Source organism: Puma concolor, chromosome A3 (genome assembly GCF_028749965.1).
Source record: "Puma concolor isolate L17-30 chromosome A3, mPumCon1.1.hap2, whole genome shotgun sequence".
Lineage (NCBI taxonomy): Eukaryota > Metazoa > Chordata > Mammalia > Carnivora > Felidae > Puma > Puma concolor.
Genome location: NC_141669.1, coordinates 13,612,469 through 13,632,691, shown reverse-complemented (window position 1 = coordinate 13,632,691; position 20,223 = coordinate 13,612,469). Strand labels below are relative to the sequence as shown.

The following is a 20,223-nucleotide window of genomic DNA, read 5'->3' as shown; positions in this document are numbered from 1 at the left end:
ACTTGTGCTTTGTCTGTCTCTCTCTCAAAAATAAATAAAATGTAAAAAAATAAAAAGAATTTAAATGCCACTCTTTGACAATGAGTAAAAAAGCAAAAAGAAACAAAAGTTTAAAGATAGTTTGGGGGAGCCTGGGTGGGGTCAGTTGGTTGAGTGTCAGACCTTGGCCCAGGTCATGATCTTGTGGTTTGCAAGTTCGAGCCCCACATTGGGTTCTGTGCTGACAGCTCAGAGCCTGCTTTTTTTCTCTCTGCCCCTCCCCAGCTTGTGCTTTGTCTCTATTTCTCTCAAAAATAAAAATAAAAATTAAAAAAATAAAAATAAAATAAAGGTAGTTTAATTTTATACTCAATATTTCAAGTTTCTAGCATATTAGTTATTAATGACTAGTGAAAAAAAATAGCATCTTTGGTAATAGGCATCAAGCCCGTTCAACTGTCAATACTCTTCATGCCAGGAATTTAACTTAAGGAAGTGATCAGTTAGATGCTCAAAGATTTGGGCAAAAATGAAATTAGATGCCAACCTTCCAACTGATCACAAAATATATTCCGATGGATTAAAACCCAAATTAACACAATATGCACAAATCATGGTAAAAGATTGATAAATAAGACTACTTCGAGATTAAAAACTATTTTTAAGACAAAATAAACCATGAATAAAGTTAAATAAGTAATATGCAAGGAGAAGATATCTGCAATGTACCTAATAACAAAGAATTTTTATTCAGAACATATGAAGTATTCCAAGTAATGAATGAGAAAAATACAAACAATACTATTAAACAATAGGTAGAGCATAAAACTAGATAATCAATAGAGAAGAAAATCTACATGGCCAATAAAGAGTAAAGAGATGGAAAATTACAAAGAACAATTTTTTCCAATTAGTTTGATAAAAATAAATTTTGGGGGGTGCCTAGTTGGCTCAGTCAGTTAAGCATCTGACTTTGGCTCAGGTCATGATCTCATGGTTTGCAAGTTCGAGCCCCAGGTTGGGCTCTGTGCTGACAGCTCAGAGCCTGGAGCCTGCTTCAGATTCTGTATCTCCTTCTCTCTCTGGCCCTCCCCAACTCATGCTCTGTCTCTCAAAAATAAATAAATGTTAAAAAAATTAAATATATTTTTAAAATATGCTGATACCAATTGTTTGCAAAGACGTAAAGAAGTATGGACTCTTTCTAATATACTATTTGTGGGAATATTAACTGGTACATCTTCTTTGGAGAACAATTTGGCAATATCTAATACAGCAGAAGGTGCATATAGAATATGATCTAGCAATTCTATTTCAACACATACGCCCTACAGAAACTCACACAAATATCCAAGGGGATATGTGAAAAAGACGCACACTGCAAGTTTTTAATAGCAAACACTGAAAAAAAAGTCAGAGCAACCTAAATGATCATAAAATAGGAAATGGATAGGTAATTGGAGGTATAGTCACATAATGAAGTACTGTATAGTAGTTAAAATGAATAAATGATATCACATGAATAAAAATTGTGATCTAAAATTTTTTTTGAGAGGATAAGTAGGAGAATGACACACAGTATGATGTCATCTACTTAAATGTCAAAGGGCAAAGATGATACTATAGAGACATGTATTTAGTAAAAAGAATAAGCATGTTCGTGAAGAAAATGCATGCTAAGTTCAATAGAATGTTTCTGAGGAAAAAGAAAGGTGAGTGGAACTAAGAAGAGAAATGAAGAGAATTTCAAAATATGAGAACATATTAATGGTTGTGAATTCTAGGCAGTAGGACAGTGGATACTTACTATATTATTATCTGAACTTTAATGTGTGAAATGTTTCACAATAAAAAAGTAGTATGTTTTCTTTTAAAGCATTTGGAATTCATATTTCTGTCTAATTCTGATGTTTTCCTAAGGACTTTACATCACTGATGGTTAATTAATCAAATGGCTTGGGTGTCATTTATGATTTTGGATAATGTTTTCCTCCAACTCTTATCATAAAGAGTAATCACGTTCATTTCAAAGGAAACATGTGGCAGAACGCTGAAGAGAAAATTGTGCCATCCTCTAAGAATTTTACCCATTTAAAGCAGGTCCATTTTTGGTTTAGGAAAAAATACTTCTCTGATCAATGCTGCAGTGAATACAAGGAGGCATACATCCAATGGAACATCCACTGCTTTAACCACATCAAGGTAGTTTTGTGCTCTGTAATCACTTGCTTATTTGCCTGGCCCCACTAGATTCTTGGAACCCTTGGAAGAGGGGGACCCCTTCTTACTCATCAATGCCTAGGCCACATGGGCATCCAGTAAGTGTTTTGAAAAATGATTTAATACAATTTCAATTTCCATCTTGAATAGGGATATTGAAACACTGTTGTTTAACCACATTTGCAAGGCAACTTGAGAGGCTCTGAGAGACTCAAAGTTGGCACAAGCGTGACTCTTTGAGTCACCTGGTTTCTTGCCATTGTACTAAAACACACACAGTGAGGCCGTAATGGCTTATAGTTGCTGCTGTTTTTGCTCCAGAATCCTATGCATGAGGATTGGAATTAATTTCTTAAAGGCCTCTCTGAACACCCTCGTGAGATGGTGTAATAAAGTCCACTTAATAATAAATATGCATTTCTGTGCCAAAACGGAACACATCTTTGGCCAGCTATGGTTTCTTTCAGCTTATAGGCTCTGAAAGTGTATCTTAGGTCAGAAAGACTCAAAGAAGACACAGAGGAGGCTGCCAAACCACATACAAGTTCTATTTAACAATCAGAAGTGTGGGATAGAACAAATCAGAAGACAATCTTCATTTTCCTTTTTTGAAACCTCTCGTTTCTAATTCATTTTTTAAAATGTTACTGTATTAGGAGTGCCTGGGTGGTTCAGTCGCTTAAGTGTCCAACTTCTGCTCAGGTCATGATCTCGTGGTTCACAGATTCTAGCCCCGCGTCAGATTCTGTGCTGACAGCTTAGAGCCTGGAGCCTGCTTGGGATTCTGTGTCTCCCTCTCTCTCTGCCCCTCTCACATTCGCTCGTGCTCCCTCTCAAAAATAAATAGGCAATTAAAGTTAAATTTTTTTAAAAACGTTACTGTATTAGAAACCTAACTGCAATCCTCTCTGAACAAGGAAGAAGACTAGATAAAAAAAAAAAAAAAAAAAAAAAAACAAAAAAAACGGAGAAGAGCATGACTGGAAAAACATTGGATATAATTAAAGGAATTGGTTTTAAAAAGGAATATTTAGAAGAGGGTAAAGTTTATCTATATCAACATCACAACTAAGTAAAAAGAAAGAGGCATATAAAAAAGAGGCCAGAAAGAAATATGCCAAATAATCGATATTAACTTTGAATATTAAGATGATGATTTTTATATCTCTCTACTGTAATATTCTCCAGTTTTGCTATGTGAGGTGCCCGAATTATTTTTGTCATGAAATAGTTCCCTTCTCCCTTCATATCTCCTTCCTGGTTATTCCTTGCCCAACATACTGGACATATCAGTTATTAATATGTCTCATCTCTTCTTTTAGCTGCAGTGGCCTTATCCATACTTCATATTTAGAAAAGTATAGTTCAGCCATTTTTAGGCAGGAATGATGTAAAAATCCAAACAAAGATGGGTCACTGACCCAAAAGTGGCACAGCGCAGACCAGCTGATGAAGTTGGATGGTGGGAAGGGCTTGCAAACAGAGATAAAAGTAATCAGACTTGCTCTTTCAGAGATTTGGAATGGAAGAGATTTGGTATCAATCCTTCATCAATAGTGGGTGCAGAGCTAACCGGCAGATAGAGAAACTGAGATGTTATGTATAGAGAGAGGAACATCTCGGATCCCAGAGATCAAGAAAAGGAGGCAGTGGCAAATACCTAGTTGTGCTGGTCCCTAACGGGTCTGTAGGTCCAGTTCTGATGTTTCTCCTTAAAATAAGTCTTTTTTTGTATAATACTATTCAGAGGAAGATAAAATTCCCTTAAGGCAATATATGCCATCAATGGGGACAGACTGGATTCTAAATCTAGGGCCCAATTTATGCCAAAACAGACAGAATACCTATTTATATAATCTCAATGTCCTGTCTAAATGCCATCATTAGGGAACAAAAATTTACTCTTTGATTTCTAAAGAATGTGCAATTGTTAAAGAGACCATATTAGCATTAGCTTTGCTTCTTAATGAAAATTTAAAAAGCTTATGATCGACTTAAAGATAAAATTTGGTTTGTGGATTGCTAGAATGAAGTCTGGAAGTGGAAGAATGCATTCAATTATTTAAAAGGGTCTGTGAATACATATGAATGTTAGCCTTAGAAATGGAATAGTGTATCTTTCACATATCAGTGTATTATTTTTCAAATGTGTGTCAATACTATTGCTATCAATAATGTAAATTTTAAAGGTGAATTTTAAACATTATTGAATTCATAGTAGCTATTTGTCCCAATGTGTTCTCTGAAATCAACTAATAATGAAATTACAATTACTAGCCTTGGGAGTCTGAAAAACTTGGCATTACAGAGAAGTCCCAGAAGTATAAAGTAGTGGTAAAAAAGATGGGGAACACCTGGTACAAAGTGTAGACTAGAAGAAGCCTCAAAAGGCTTGAATTAAACCTCAACAGACTCCAATAGCAATTCCACAGGCTGGGAGTACTGCAGACCCTGCTGTATGGTGAGGGTGTTTGGGGTGAGTCCCATGTTTTATTCTGACAAGTGTACCTATTTAGAACAATGTAAAGGGAGTGTCATTTTCTTGATTAACTTTTGGGCTGCATTCTTTTTTTTTTTTAATTTTTTTAATGTTTATTCATTTTTGAGAGAGAGTGTGGGCAGGGGAGGGACAGACAGAGAGGGAGACACAGAATCCCAAGCAGGCTCCAGGCTCTGAGCTGTCAGCACGGAGCCCGACACGGCTCGAAATCATGAACCACGAGATCATGACCTGAGCTGAAGCTGGACGTTTAACAAACTGACCCATCCAGGTGCCCCTGAGCTGCATTCTTAAGAGACAAAAAAGAACAGACACTTGGCATATGTTTTCCATCTGAAGAATTGTACAGTTCTCTACACAGTTGCTCACTAACACAGTAGCTAACTTTCTTCTCCCTCTCCTCACAAATAGTCATATTCCTATATGATCTACCTCCTAAACATCTGCCAAATTTGTTCAGGTCTCTGAAGCTGTGCTGTACCACTTTAGACCAAGCCAATATCACCTCTCACCTGGACAAATACAACTGCCTCCAAACTGGTCTCCCTGATTCATTCTCCAGAAGGATCATTTGAAAATTTAAGTCTGATCAAGTCACTTCCTTTTTAAAATCTTTAATAGATTCTTACTGCTCTCATGATGCAGAAAAAAACAAAAACAAAAACAAAAAAACCTTTAAAAAAAATCCCTTAACATTCCTTATAAGATTCATCACAACCTGGAACCTGGCTGTTTGCTGCTAATTTTGCAGCCTCACTCCAGTTTCTTACCAGGTTCACTATCAAATCCAGCTCTTTGCACATGCTATTACCTGTGTGGGGAGCACTCCTTCTATACCTTTCCTGAACTGGCAAACTTCCACCCCTACTTAGGTATCCAGCATAAATCTCACTCTGAGTCAGTCCAGGATTCCTTAGACTAAGTCTCTTTGTTATGCATACCCACAGGAGCATAATCTTCCCCCTTTTTTTCAGACTAATCAGTTTTTAATCACCCATTTGTCATGCCTTTCCATACCATAAGCTCCATGAGAGAGTCTATCTTTTTTTGCTTCCAAATTTTTTCAGTACAGGGTTTGGTACATAGTAAGCACTCAATGTCTGTTAAACTGGATTAGTCAGTTACTGTTTGTTGAGCTGGATTAACTGTCATATTCTCATAGAAGAAACTTGTGAGCCCCAAAGAGACAACCTAAGAAATCCACTGAAAACTAATTTGCTCTTTCACACCCAAAATTCTTAGAACAAAATCTATCCTTCTTGTCATGACCCGTATCCCATTCTACTTGCATGCTTTCATCTGAATCTCAGCTATGAACCAGGCATTATGGTCCAGAGGATACAGAAACTTATCTTCTAAAGTTCACTAAAAAGTATTGAACACTTCCATGTTAATAACATCTTTTAACATAGTATCTTTTATGTAATCAAATATGCCTACCCTTTTAGAGTTTTTGGATTGCTTATTTCCCACTACATCTAGGTTACAAATACATCTCCTGGACTTTCTGCTAAGCCTTAAAAAAAAAATTTGAAGTCTTTACTATATCTGGAATACATTTATATAGTGTGAGATGGATATTTCTATAAGTAGATATTTCTAAGTAGACAATCAGGTGTTCTGGTGCGATTTATTACATAAATTGCACCCTTCCCACTAAATTAAAATGGCACCCTTAGTGGTATTTCATAAAATCCCAAAGAAAATGAGCTATCTCTGATTCTCTATTTTGTTCTCTGGTCTATTTGTCTACTCATATGCCTACACCATCTTAATTTGATTACAGTGTTTATATGTTCTAACATCCGGTAATGCAAGACTACTCTATTCTTTTTTACATGATATTCAAATTTGACATGATATTCAAATTTGACATGATATTTGAGGATGCAGTGTTCAGATAAACTTTAAAACCAAGTTAAAAAAACTTAAATGATGCCTACAATAAAAAATCCTGTGGCATTATAATTATTGTATATTACAAACATATCATGTCTATTCATTACCTTATATGATGTCTTCATATTGTCTTTTCATTTGTTGTTATCATATTTTCTGTTCTTCAATAAGATTTTATAGTTGTGCTCCCCAAGGCACTTTGCTTTTCTTAAAACTTTTAATCTTAAACATTTTATCATCTTGGTTGCTATTGTATATAGAATATTTTTTCCACTTTTCATTTCTGAATACTTTTTTGGTAGACGAAAATGAAAGAAGTTGTTTGTTTTTATAATTTATCTCATGTCTAAACTCCTTATCAAACATTTATTATTTTTTATTTTTACTTGAATCTTCCAACTTTCTCTATATACAGCCAGCAAAAAATAGTAATTTAATCTCTTTTCCAATATTGAATAAACAGCTTATTTCATTTTCTTATCATATTGCTTTTGCACAAATAAAGAACAATAGAAGTATTTAATCCTTTCTGAGACAAGGCGAGGTATAAATATATGGAGACAAATCTGTATCTATTCCTGAGAAAATGGCTCAATGCTAGATTTTTGCTGTATAACACTTATATGACTTTAAAGTTATGATAAGAAAATGTATGAGATTTTCAGTAATAGTAGATAGAGCTGGAAGGCTGTTAGTAGGGACATACTAGCTAATCCTACTAATTCTACATATAATGAGACTAATGCCCATCAAGAGAAAGTGATTTAACCAAGATGAAAAGCTAGAAGCAAAGCCCAGGCTGGAATATGAAGATTTTTTTGACCCCTTGGACAATGTTCTTTGTAAAAGATTTGCCAATTCTCACTGGATTTCCCTGGAATCTATTATTTGAAACACCTCAAAATAAGTCTTTCTGTCACATTTTCTTATAGCATCATGTATTTTTCTTCCAGTGTACTTAATCTTATTTGTAATGTTAAGCTATTTTGTAATTATTTAATTTATGTTTCTCTAACTAGACTCTGATCTCTATGAGGTCAAGGATTATGGTTATTTTAGTTCACCCTGCGTGTCTACTGCTAGGCAAGTGACAGATATTCAATAGGTATTTTTTGAAAGAATGAATACATTGATGAGTCAGAGAGATAGTACCTCATATAGAAACAATGTAATGAACATAAAAACGACAGGTGAGTAGTCAGAAAGGGCACAGATCTGTTCTGGATCTTAGAGTTATCACTTACAAACCACATGGCTTTAGGCAAATTACTCAATCCCTGTACCAATTTATTCATCTAAAGTAGAGATAATCCATCTCATTGGATTGCTGTGAACATGGATGAGTAATATGCAAGTAAAGCAAAGAACCTGGCAGAGCCCTTTGTGTAGAGGCATGGGATATGCCAAGCACGTTTACAAACACTGCACACTTCAAGAAGTATCTCCTTCTCTTCCCCCTTCCTTGTTGGGTAAACTGTGACATCATAAACATGATGTGAACATCATAAAGTGTAGACTATGTTATTCACAACTTGTATGTTATACCCTACGAAATTGAGACCCATATTTATTTTCACATGAATAAATGAAAACTCAGAAAAATTTAATTGATTTTTCCAGGACTTTGCATTGATGATGACTGCAGCACAGCTGTGATGCCTAAAACACAGCTAATGCCACCTACTTTTATGGTCTTTCCATTATGTACTTCCATTTGTGTCCTGCTAAAGCAGCTTTTCCAACTGGGTTCTTCAGAAGGCAAGGAGATGGTGATAAGTGTAATTTAACATGAGTTCCCTGAGTAAACATTGGAAACATAAGGTCCAGCAAAGCTAAACAGACTCTAGGATCTCTACAAAAGGAACTCTCAGACTTACATCAATACACACATGCACTAGGAATATCTAAGAGTGGGATGCAGGAACCATGAACTCCCTCAAAAAAAGTTTTCACAAAACTTTTTGTGGGGAAGTAACTATCAGTGTCTTGGAAATATTTCTTTAAGGAAACAAAGTTTGGGACTCCTGGGTGGCTATCAGTTAAGCGTCTGACTCTTGATTTCTGCTCAGGTCATGATCTCATGGTTTGTGAGTTCAGGCTCTGAGTTAGGTTCTGCACTGACAGTGTGGAGCCTGCTTGGGATTCTCTCTCTCCCTCTCTCTTTGCCCCTCCCCTGAAAATAAATAAGTAAATGAAAAAAAAAAAGAATAGAAGGGGCATTTGGGTGGCTCAGTCCGTTAAGCATCCGACTTCGGCTCAGGTCATGATCTCGCAGTCTGTGGGTTCAAGCCCTGCGTCAGGCTCTGTGCTGACAGCTCAGAGCCTGGAGCCTGCTTCAGATCTTGTGTCTCCCTCTCTCTCTGCCCCTCCCCCACTCATGCTCTGTCTCTCTCTGTCTCTCAAAAATAAACAGACGTTAAAAAATTTAAAAAAAAAGAATAAGAGGAGCATCTTAAAAAAGAAAGAAAGAAAGTTTAAAATGTCCTTACTACCAAATTTAAACCACCCTCCCTTTTAACTCTGCCACTTCATCTACAAGGAGGAAACTTTCAATAGGCCTTTCTTTTAATACCATCTCATAAGTACTGATTTGGTATAAAGCTATTTGCTCTGAAATATTTTGCTTAAAAATATCAAATGATCTATAATGGTACATTAAACTTACTGTATACATATCATGTATGCGTGTATAGGCATTGCTCCCTCACTCCTGCTTTGAGACCTGTTCTCTGCTCTTTGTCAATGTGCACTAGTGTGCACTTCTACAAACACTCAACAAACGAAGGCTCTGATAGGCTACTCCTGATTCAAACATGTTCTACAACATTAATTGTGTGTACCACCAAGGCTTCCCTTCCTGCCATTTACTGGGTGTTACTTGATGGATATTTATTTGATGGACAACAGATGGACTAAGTGATAGCACTAGGCCTGACCAAAGAAACGACGTCAGGGTGTCATGGGGATGTGTCATAGGCACTCTAAGCACCTTGGAGGAAAAGATGAAGGAAAGAGAGGATAGAGGGCAGAAGACAAGTAAACATTGGCAGATGCTCTCTGACATTATTTATGAAGCACACCGTAGGTCATTGGTGTGGGAAAGACTGTTCATCAATTGAATGTTGGTCATTGGAAGCTTTGGGAACTTTAGCAGGAGGCACGTCTTAAATAAATGGAAGAGCTTTCCCAAATGGATGCAGAACACAGGTCTATGCTAGGACGTTGACTGAGTTAGAACAAACATGCTTAGAGCAGAACACTTAGAACAGGAGACTAGGAGAAACAGTGGGATGCAGACTGAGAAGAATGGCAAGAGGGCAGGTGGAAGTCCACAGAGGGAGGATTATTTACACTATGCTAAGCTCTTTTAGGTGGTATGTGTGTATACACCTGTACATATGCATATCTGTACATACACATATATATGGTCTTTGACATCCCTATAAAGTAAATATATTAATCCCATTTCACAAGTGAGAAAATGGGCCCCCCAAATTAATTAAGACCAAAAATCCTGACCAATTCTAGGAATGATCTAAGACTCCCCTACTGTACAACAGACCCTCAGAATGATGTGTGACTTTTACAGATTTCAAAAGGAGAAAACGTTTCTCCTTTTTAACCACAGATTAGAAATATACTTGAATTTCCCTAGAAAATGAAGCAGGAAATATGGGGAGAATTGAGAAAAAGCTGAGATGAAAAATGGCTCTTAGAAGAACTAAAGACAGGGGCGCCTGGGTTGCTCAGTCAGTTAAGTGTCCGACTCTTGATTTCAGCACAGGTCATGATCTCACGGTGATGGGATCAAGCCCCACTTCTCTGCGCTGAACTTGGAGCCTGCTTTGGATTCTCTCCCTCTCTCTTTCTGCCCCTCCCTGGCTTGCATGAACGTGAGCTTGCTCGCTCTCTCTCAAAATAAATGAAGAAACATTTTAAAAAGAGAAGAACTAAAGACAATAATACCATTTTTGAAATCGTGTGTGTGTGTGCGCATGCAAGTGTGTGCATGTGCGTGCCTGTGTGCACACCCACACAAGCACAGACAGGCTGGAAACAAGTTTTCAGCTCAGTAGGTAAGAAGGATTGCTTTTCTTATCATAAAAGCCCTAGGAGAAAAGAATAAAAGAACAGATCACACAAGAGTCCTCCCACACATACACAAAACTGCAGATAGTACTGAACCCTATATATATTATGGTTTTTCCTATAGGAAAAATACCTATGATACATAAATACCTATGATAAAGTTTATCAGCTAAGCATAGTAAAAGATTAATAACAATAACTAATAATATACTAACAATACACTGTCATGAAAGTTATGTGAATGTGGTCTCCCTCTCTCTCTCTCAAAATATCTTATTGTCCTGTACTCATACTTCTTCTTCCTGTGATGATATGAGATGACACAATGCCTATGTGATGACATGAGGTGGGGTGAGTGACACAGGCATGTATGTGACTTAACATTAGGTTACTGCTGACCTTCTGATGAGTGTTCAAGAGGATCAAAAGTTTCTGCACCTGGGTTGACTGGGGGTAACTGAAACTAAGGAAAGTGAAACTACAGATAAAAGGAGACTACTATGCCTTGAAAAACAATTATGAAATGTATTCAATGAGGAAACGAATGTAAAAATGTGCTACCAGTTCCATACTCTGTTGGGCCCAATTATATGCTGCTATTACATGGCAGGGGGATGACAGTAGAGAAAAGGTATAATGGAAAGGAGATGCACTGAAAGAAAGAATAAGAAAAATGGGAAGGTTGAGGTCTCAGTGTAGGCATTTCTTCTAGAAATTCTCTTTTCTATGCATCCATGCCACTTTCTATTTTACCGACTTAGTAAATTGCATTTATCTGTCTTCCTCATTAGGCATAAATTCCTTGAAGGCTGGGACTGTATCTTATTTAACGTTGATTCCACAGTGACTACACAGTACTTGGCACATATACTCCATGGATACTTGTTTTACAAGGTAGGCTAAGCACTGTTCAGTGTTCATTGCTTTTAAGAGCTCACTTCCTCGCTCAGACGTTCTACTACGAATGTTGGTTCTACTACAACTCAGAGACTAACGTGTTTCAGGATATTGATTTCTGATGGAGATAATGGTAATGACAATAATTGACAATAATAACTGTCATTTATTGCATTTTCTTTTTTTAGTGTTTATTTTTATTTTTGAGAGAGAGAGAAAGAGAGAGAGAGCATACACGTGAGCAGGGGATGGGCAGAAAGAGAGGGGGACAGAGGATCTGAAGCGGGCTCTGTGCTGACAGCAGAGAGCCCAATGGGGGACTCAAACTCACAAACCGTGAGATCATAAGTTGAGCCCAGTATTGGATGCTTAACTGACTGAGCCACCCAGGTGCCCCGCATTTTTAATGATGAAGCATTATATTATATCTTTACATATGTAGTCTTTCATTTTCTGTTTAAAAATCCTGTGATTACTATTTTAAGTGGAAACTGAGGCTGAGAGCTTGAACCACTTATTCAAGGTCTTTGAACTAATAAGCTAGTGGAACTGGGGGATTTTTATACCTAAGTGTGTCCAGCTTGAAAACTCTTATTTTTATTTCCTATCATAATTTCTTTTGAGTCAGTTAAAACCTTGGTGAGGGCTGAGGAATTTTCCTATTCACAAACGAAAGAGGAATAAAGATTAAGTGGATGGTTTTGTTTTTCATAAACTCATAACACCACTCGCCAAAGAATTCTAACAAATAGAAGTTGTTAATTGAAAGTCTGACTTGCACAGCACTATTTGATGCATTAAAATAAAATATATTCATAAGCATATCAACTTCACTGATAATGCCTAATGAGCCTCCAATGAGACATTTCACTCATAATTTAAGATTCAGTTTCAGCTTGCCTAGGTGGCTCAGCCGGTTGAGCATCCAACTTCGGCTCAGGTCATGATCTCATGGTTCGTGGGTTCGAGCCCCACGTGAGGCTCAGCACTGACCATGTGGAGCCTGCTTGGGATTCTCTCTCTCTCTCTCTCCCTCTCTCTCTCTGCCCTTCCCCGCTTGCTCTCTCTCAAAATAAATAAAAAAACAAAAAAAAAAGATTGGGTCTCAAGAAATCAGAAATAAACACACTAATCACAAATTAATAAAACCAATACAAAATATAAAACACCAGAGACTTCTGTAGCACCAGAGCCTAATATTTTAAGAAATTTTCAATTACAATAAAATATGAAACAACAGAAATATTAGGGTCTAGTTTTTTGAGTTAAAAAGAAATCCACCCAGGCTCCAAAGCCCATTTAACATGTTAGTGATTTGCAAAAATCTATTTACATTCAGCTCCTCAAAAGTTCAGAGCCTGGGGCGCCTGGGTGGCTCAGTCAGTTGGGCATCTGACTTTGGCTCAGGTCATGAACTTGCTTTCGTGAGTTTGAGCCCCGTGTCAGGCTCTGTGCTGACAGCCCAGAGCCTGGAGCCTGCTTCGGATTCTGTGTCTCCCTTTCTCTCTGCCCCTCCCTGCTTGCACTCTGTCTTTCCTTCTCTGTCTTAAAAATAAAGGTTAAAAAAAAAAAAATTCAGAGCCTAAGAGATAATAAACAAAATCCAAACAAAGGAGATAAAAAAATATTTAAAGTGACAGATTTCTGTTGTCAGAAAAGTCCTTATCTGAACAAGAATAAAGAAAATAAGAATTCATTCTATAGATCTGTAATAATAGCATGTAAATTTAACTGCTATGTTAACACTTTGTCTGTTATGAGTGATACTTCATAAAATGAGAGCCTTATTTTCTATAAAAAGTTCAGCAATTATTTTATCAGATATATTGAGCTTGAAGGCCAGTTGATCAATGAGAGTCCTCCAAGTCTGAACTGTAATTTAGAACAAGAGGAAACAGATTGTTCACCTGAAAATAATCCAACAAATGGTTATAAAAGCAATGAATTGTCTTAAAAAAAAAACAGTTGGTGGTTACACAGCAGTTCATCTGCGTTTGAAGTAGAGTGAAGTAAGGCGGTAGAGAAATCCAGAGAAAGCATAGGGATCATGACAAATTACCCAACTTGCATGCTTTAAGTTCGCTGATAAGGGTATAGAACATCTCTTTAATGTATTCACAGGCACCTTATTATTAAAGTGTCAAACCTCTGTGAGGATTCTTGAGTAACTTGCTATTCCATTTCTGTTTCATTCATTAAATAGTTTCTAAAGCACCCCCAAGTTCCCCATTTATGAAGTTCTCAATGAACCAGGCTGGGAGCAACTCAAACTATTTTGACTCACTTAAGAGAGCACATGTTACCATTAGAAACAAAATGTAAATAAGAAATGCACTATTGTGGTCCCTTCACCGTGTGAACATGTTAAAATAATTCCATAGCTCAAGGGACCCATGATCTAAGTAGTACACATAGCTACCATTGAGTTTAAATTCCCTCTTTGACTTATTAATACCAGTTCTTGTAGATAGGTACAAATAATTTATATTTTTACTTCTTAAGAGATAAAAATTATGCGTGGATTAAAATGAACTCTTGAAGGTATTATTATAGTGCTTTTATATCTTTAGTGAAAATAAATTATAAAATAATATTCAGTCCAGCTTTTCCTTTCAGTAACATAAGAATATTGAAAGCAATGTTAATTGTGCAATGTTTTTAGTCAAAACAATTTAATTTCTTAATGTAATTAATTAATAAGGTGCTTACAACTGATTCTTGGAACAGATATATAATTGACATATATTGTAAAGTACTATAAAAGACATTGTACAAATATTGTGGAAATATTAAAAAGATCATTAAAATATACACCCTTGTAGACTATGCTTTCATATTGTAGATATCTCTTTAAAATGAAAATGTTCCTTGATATCCTATGTTTTTTATGTATTGGAGGGATGGATTAAGTAATTTATGTGGATCCCATTCAGTTCCTACACTGTATTAATTATGTGAATTAACCATTGGGAGAGTAGAAATATCAATCATGTATTAATTTGTGTACCATTGGATACTTCAGGAAAATTAATGCATTTATATCTACTAAATGTAACTGAGATGGACATTGTCAGTTTCAACCTTAGACTAAACTGAATGTGATCCTTCTTTGAGAAGAGTCTTCCAATCTTTCTAAATAATTACTAATCTAAGGAGCATAGATATCACTCAGTACAAAGAAAAAGATCTTTAGAAGGACATTAAAAGGTATTGCTCTCGTGAAGTAGGATAACATTTGTTTGCTATTGACATTATACTGTCATTTTATGAAACTCCCCAAGGAGGTCCTCAGCAATGTTTGTAATCCATACCTGTATGCAACCCCAACGGAAAACCTATAGCTTGACCAGGACAACATTTCTAATCCAGTTATCCTATTGCAGAACGAGATTCACAGCACAGCAAATTGAAGCAGCTTGGCAGCTGCAGGTCTCTGCATAGGCTACCTGGTGTTCAGAATAGCCTGGGCACGACTATTTTCAGAGTGGGATAATAAGACCAGGTGACATCTGACCCAAGAGTATTTGTTAGGGACAGACTCTATCCAAGACAGAGTTCATCCCAATTCAACAAAGGGTTACCATGAGGGGAGGGGTTAAATTAAATGTTAATTGGTGACTGTGTTGAGACACTCACCTCCATGCTTCCTCAAAAACTTCCAAGAGTATTTAACTTATCTTTCAAAGGAGAAAGAAACAGACTGTCTTCCTCAAGCCTTCCCTAATGCCTCAGCTTTTTTTCAGGTAAGAATTCCTGGCACTTTCCCAAAGGGTGCATCTGTGGTGGTCTTGGTTATGTTTCTGAGGGCTTGGGAGATGTATATTTCTTCAAAAAGGAACAGGAGGGCCTGGATTATCTTTAAATGGCCCAGAGCTGTATTATCTGGGCATTCAGGAGAGAAAACGAGGGAGCAATAGAAAAATCAAGCGAGAGGAAAAGATAATATAAAAAGGAGGAAAGAGAAGAAGGCCCAGGTAGGCAGGAATCATTGCCTGCTTTGCAGTCCCAGTGCTGCAAGACCAAGAAGGAGGCTGTGCAAGGGCTTGCCAAGCCCTAAAGTCTTTGCAGGCGGCACTGCCGTCCTCTCTAGCGCCCACTTCAGGTTGAGCCGCTCAAGCACTCTTCCTTCAGTCTTCCACCCCCCGCCCCCGCCCCTCCCCTTCTCTGCAGGTGGCTGCATCTGGAGGATTTCCAAGAAGGCTGGGGACAGTTAGGCATCTTGGATTTAGGTTCTGCCTTCTAGGAGCCAGGGGAGAGCTGGCAGGGCCCATTGTGTGTTTACGCTGCAGTCGCCTCACTCCGCGAGGACCCAGACCCTGCAGCTGCAGCAGTTTTGGAAGATGTAAGACAGGCAGAAGAGTGAGGACGGCACCTGCAGTGTCTCTGAAGCCTGGAGTCCCTGAAGGATTAGAGCATGGAGGAGACGGAGATGGGTCTGGGCAGTCCTTGGACAGGAGCTTTGAGTGATGTGCCAGTTCTCTCAAAAAAAAAAAAAAAAAAAAAAAAAAAATCCAAGGATTCCAAAGAAACTAACTGAGATGCAGAGGCAGCCAGGAAGGGCGGTTACACAGTGAATAAGGTGGGTAGATGGTAGGTGAGGGGCAATAGAAAAGAGATAGAAAGAGACCTTGCAAGAAAGGAGAAATGATAATAGTGTGAAAAGGAACCTTGGGACTCTCTTGAAGATGTGCTGGGGACCAGACAATTATTTATCTAAAGACTTTAGCAATGTCACTGAAGATGCTAAAAGTATAGAGAGAAGGGAACATTTCCGCTCAACATTACTCTGTAGTTGTTTATTTCATAGACTAGAAGTTAACTGACATTTCCCTAGCTCCCTAGCTTCTGGGCCTCAATGGCCTCATCTTTACGTAAAACACGGGGTTTGAACTAGATACTTTAGAAGGTCTCTGTCTGGTACGTCTCTATGACTGTCAGCCCATGAGCCAGGGTATCTGATACTAAACACCTCTAAGATTTCGTACCAGATCCCCCATTCTTCCTGCACTACCCATTTATCAATGCAGTGTAAAAACTGCACGATTCATGAAGCACGTTTCAACTCTTAGTGAGGACGAGGAGTATGGTTCAGTTATGACAAATGATTGATCCTTCTGCCCTGGGGTAAGGAAGAGAGGAACAGTGATTTACACTTTGGGTTTCCACGGAGAGAATATTCTCGAATTTTTTATTTCAAATTTTATCCATTTAAAGAAATTGCAAATTTCTTTGAGGGGCTCAAAATAGTTGGACTGACTAAAGGGCCAATGAGCCCTATAATGATCTGCCTTATTTGAAGGAAAATTTATTTCATTACAGAAACTGAATCTGCTTCTTCCATGGAAATCCATCCAGCTCACTGGCCATGCTCTTCGCTTGTCTGCCTGCCTCATGCCATTCTGCCAACTGCTTCAGTGCAGCATTTTCTGGAGTTATTAAACACCCAAGCTTAATGAGAGTGCACTTATGGGTGAAGTATTCAATGATGCAGGACCACCTCCCCATCACCACCACACGCAGTTTAGATGGAAGTGGGGATCAAATATGTTTTCACAAGAGTTTCATTTTTAATTTGTCTCAGCCTGAAATTCCTTTAAATTAAAAACAAAAATTAATATGGAGAAATACAACTCCTTCGCTCTTCTTGTCTTCAAGTGGGATGTGACACACAGATAGTATCCACTTGTGTTTTCTACACCCACTAACATTTCCATTTCATTTTAGTCTCCAAAATATGGGCAGGAGCACAACTCTAGAAAAATGGATTCCCACTCTCGAATCTCACAGGGCACCGATCCATGCGTGCAGTGCTGAGCGCTCGCCCAGAACCTCACCGTTTCCTCTGTCCCTCCACCGCCATTCACCAGTGCCCCCGGTTTCCACAGTGGGTTTGACCTTGCAAAGACCCTGCTTTAGTTCCTGGGCACGGAACAACCCATTTTAACTCAAAACACAAAACGACCTTTTCTCCTTTAAAGAAACACCACCGAATGTAACACATCTGGGCTTACATTTCTCAACCCCGCATTCCAGAATGGGAATACGGGGTGCAGAGGCAGGCAACTAGTTTGGGTCTGACAGCTTCCATTCAGAGAGGCTCTGGGTCTCAGACTCTGCTCAAGACAGACGGCTGACTATGTGGTTGAACATCTCTCCTTTTTTGCTCATTCACCATCATGACGAAGAATCAAAACCGAAAAATTATCTACTCATTTCTCAATACTAAGAAATGTGCTTCTTTTGCGCGTCGCTCCGTGGTTCTAAACACTAACACCCCGCTTGGAAACCAACCCCGGTTTCCACACCATCTCGTCTACTCAGTTTCACTTAGCAAACACCTTCACTGCTCTTCCCCGGTGAGAAAAATGGTGCACCAAGCTCACGGATGGCAGGTTGGTACTTGACTGCAGCCGCTCAATAGTTTTATCAGCAACCGGAAAACTTCACAATCGGTCAAACAGCTACTTAAATGTGTGTGAGAGGAAATCCGCTTATTTATAGACTTACACTAAAAAAGCACCTCTGTTTCACCTATCTTAAATCTAGCTTCAGACAAACCCCCAAACACGCCGCATATAAACACTCCTCCTTCCCCCACCCCCATCATCCCCAAAGATCCCCCTTTGACTAACAACACATTCAGATGGCCAGCCTTAACCAAAGCAACTGTCACCAGGCATTTGGACGCTCTATGCAAAGTATGTGACAATAGCCAAAGCATCTCTCAGACAATTGGCTGTACTACACATGCAGAAAAGCAACGAAGATTGCATTTTCCACTTACAGTTATAGCGCTGCGCACGGTCACTTAATGAAAATAATAAAACTCAACAGTTCTTTATATATATATGTATAATTCAGAAAAACGGTTAAGCCGTCTCTGTGTGTGGTTCTCTCGCGCTCTTTTTTTCTCTGGAGCTGTAGGCTGCTTAAATCCCTCTTGGATCGCGCCTCGCAAGCCCAGCCGCCGCCGCAACAAGCTCGGGTAAGTCTCTGCTGCAGATTGGGAATCCCATAGAAAACCTAGGGTCCCTGGAGCTGGCTGCGCAGGCGCGCGAGCCGCCGCCTCTCGAGGCACCCCCTCCCCTCTCCCCTCCTCCCTCTTCCTCCAGCTCCGCAGCCCCAGCGTGGAGAGAGCTGTGGAGCCGGTGACCAAAAGCAGCCTGGCGTTGGCGCATGCTCAGTTGGAGGGGCTCGGAGTTCCCGCGGATGGATTCCATGTCTCCAGATTTTAGCAGAAACTCAAAAGGAAAGTACAGAGGGAAAGGGAGCCAGGCTACCAGAGCAGCCTGCACCTGGACTGGCGGTAGGGAGAGCAAGTTGGGCTCACCACGCCCCGCTGTTATGGAGTCTGGTGGTGAAGGCGAAGGCCAGAAATGGGACACTTGGAGCCTGCTTTTCCCGAGGCTCTCAGCCAAGGCTCCCAGGGGACCCCCGACCGACCCTTTGTCGGGCTGTAAGATGACAGAGAAAACTGCAGAAATCCTTTTCTCCAAAGGAAGTATGTCCCCAGAGCTAGCTGTGACCATACCTACCCGGCCCCTGTGAAGGAATAGTTATGGTGGGCACTTTCCGTGGGCCACTGCATCCTAGGGTCTTATGCTGGGAGGACAGTCCTATCCAGAGCGGTTAGAGAAATGTGTGTTGAAGAGAGCTGGTTCCGAGACTTCTTGCCCTGTGTGACCTTGGACAAATCATGCTAACCATCAACAAACATTTAACAAGCGCCTTCAGTATGCAGTTAATAAATATTTATTGACTATGCTCGGGGAGGGGGTGGTAGATGGGAGGGAACAAACCATCCTTGGAATCGAGGATTAAGGGCTTGGACCAAGCGATATTATAGTGCCCCCTTTTGTGTCCACTAAGGATGCATGTGTTTGCTAGCCCTCCCCCGCTCCCCACTGTCCTGCCAAAGCCTAGAAGACTTGGCAAGGAGTAGTGTCCAGTAAATGTTTGGTCGCCTCCCTACCAGGAAAGCAAAAATTCCCAGATGTTTCCAACCTGATCAGTTTTCCTCAAGTGTGTATGTTTGCACATTAATTCATTCGTTCATTCAAAAATTATGCATTAACCAACTACTTAGTATTAGCCACTGCTTTGGGGATACATGAAGCGAACAAAACCCCATCCTGAGGTTTACATTCAGGAGGGAGTTTTATTTTCAAGAGGGGAGGCAGTTCTGGAGGCACAGTGAAGATCCAAGTTCTCCTTAAATAGAGACCTTTACAATTTCACACACCTTACCACGTTCAGGAAAACTGCAGTGTTACTTAATCTTTTGGTTCCGAGGACACCAAGAGCATCTCCCGTGGCAAAAGAGCTCGAGACAGACAAATCTCCGTTGCCAGGAGGGAGCTGCTCCTGGCTGCCAAGTCGGGGAGTCCAGCTGGGAATAACTTGAGGCCACTTAGAGAAGACCAGGAGAAACTCCGCCCCACCAGTCTCCGGCCCTGTAAAAGGCTTGTGCCAGGTGAGGACCACCAGTAGTGACACCTGAGCCACAGCCTGACGCTCAAAGCCGATCTGGCCGCCCCAGAGCCCAGGAACGCGCTTTCTTGGGCCAGTCGGGTTTGGCAGTTTGCGCAGAGAGGAGAGAGCTCGCGGGACTCTCGGGACACAGCTCCAAGACGTCCCTT

The 20,223-nt window shown here is 39.4% G+C and overlaps 1 protein-coding gene across 1 annotated transcript in view; it reads right to left on the bottom strand.

Annotated features, from left to right (window-relative positions):
* Positions 1 to 18,643, bottom strand: part of VSNL1 (visinin like 1) — a 98,558-nt gene extending 79,915 nt beyond the window's left edge. The window contains exon 1 of the mRNA XM_025927262.2: positions 18,369 to 18,643. The gene's annotated coding sequence lies outside the window, so the exon portion shown is untranslated. The remainder of the gene's footprint in view (positions 1 to 18,368) is intronic.
* Between the last annotated feature and the right edge of the window lie 1,580 nt (positions 18,644 to 20,223).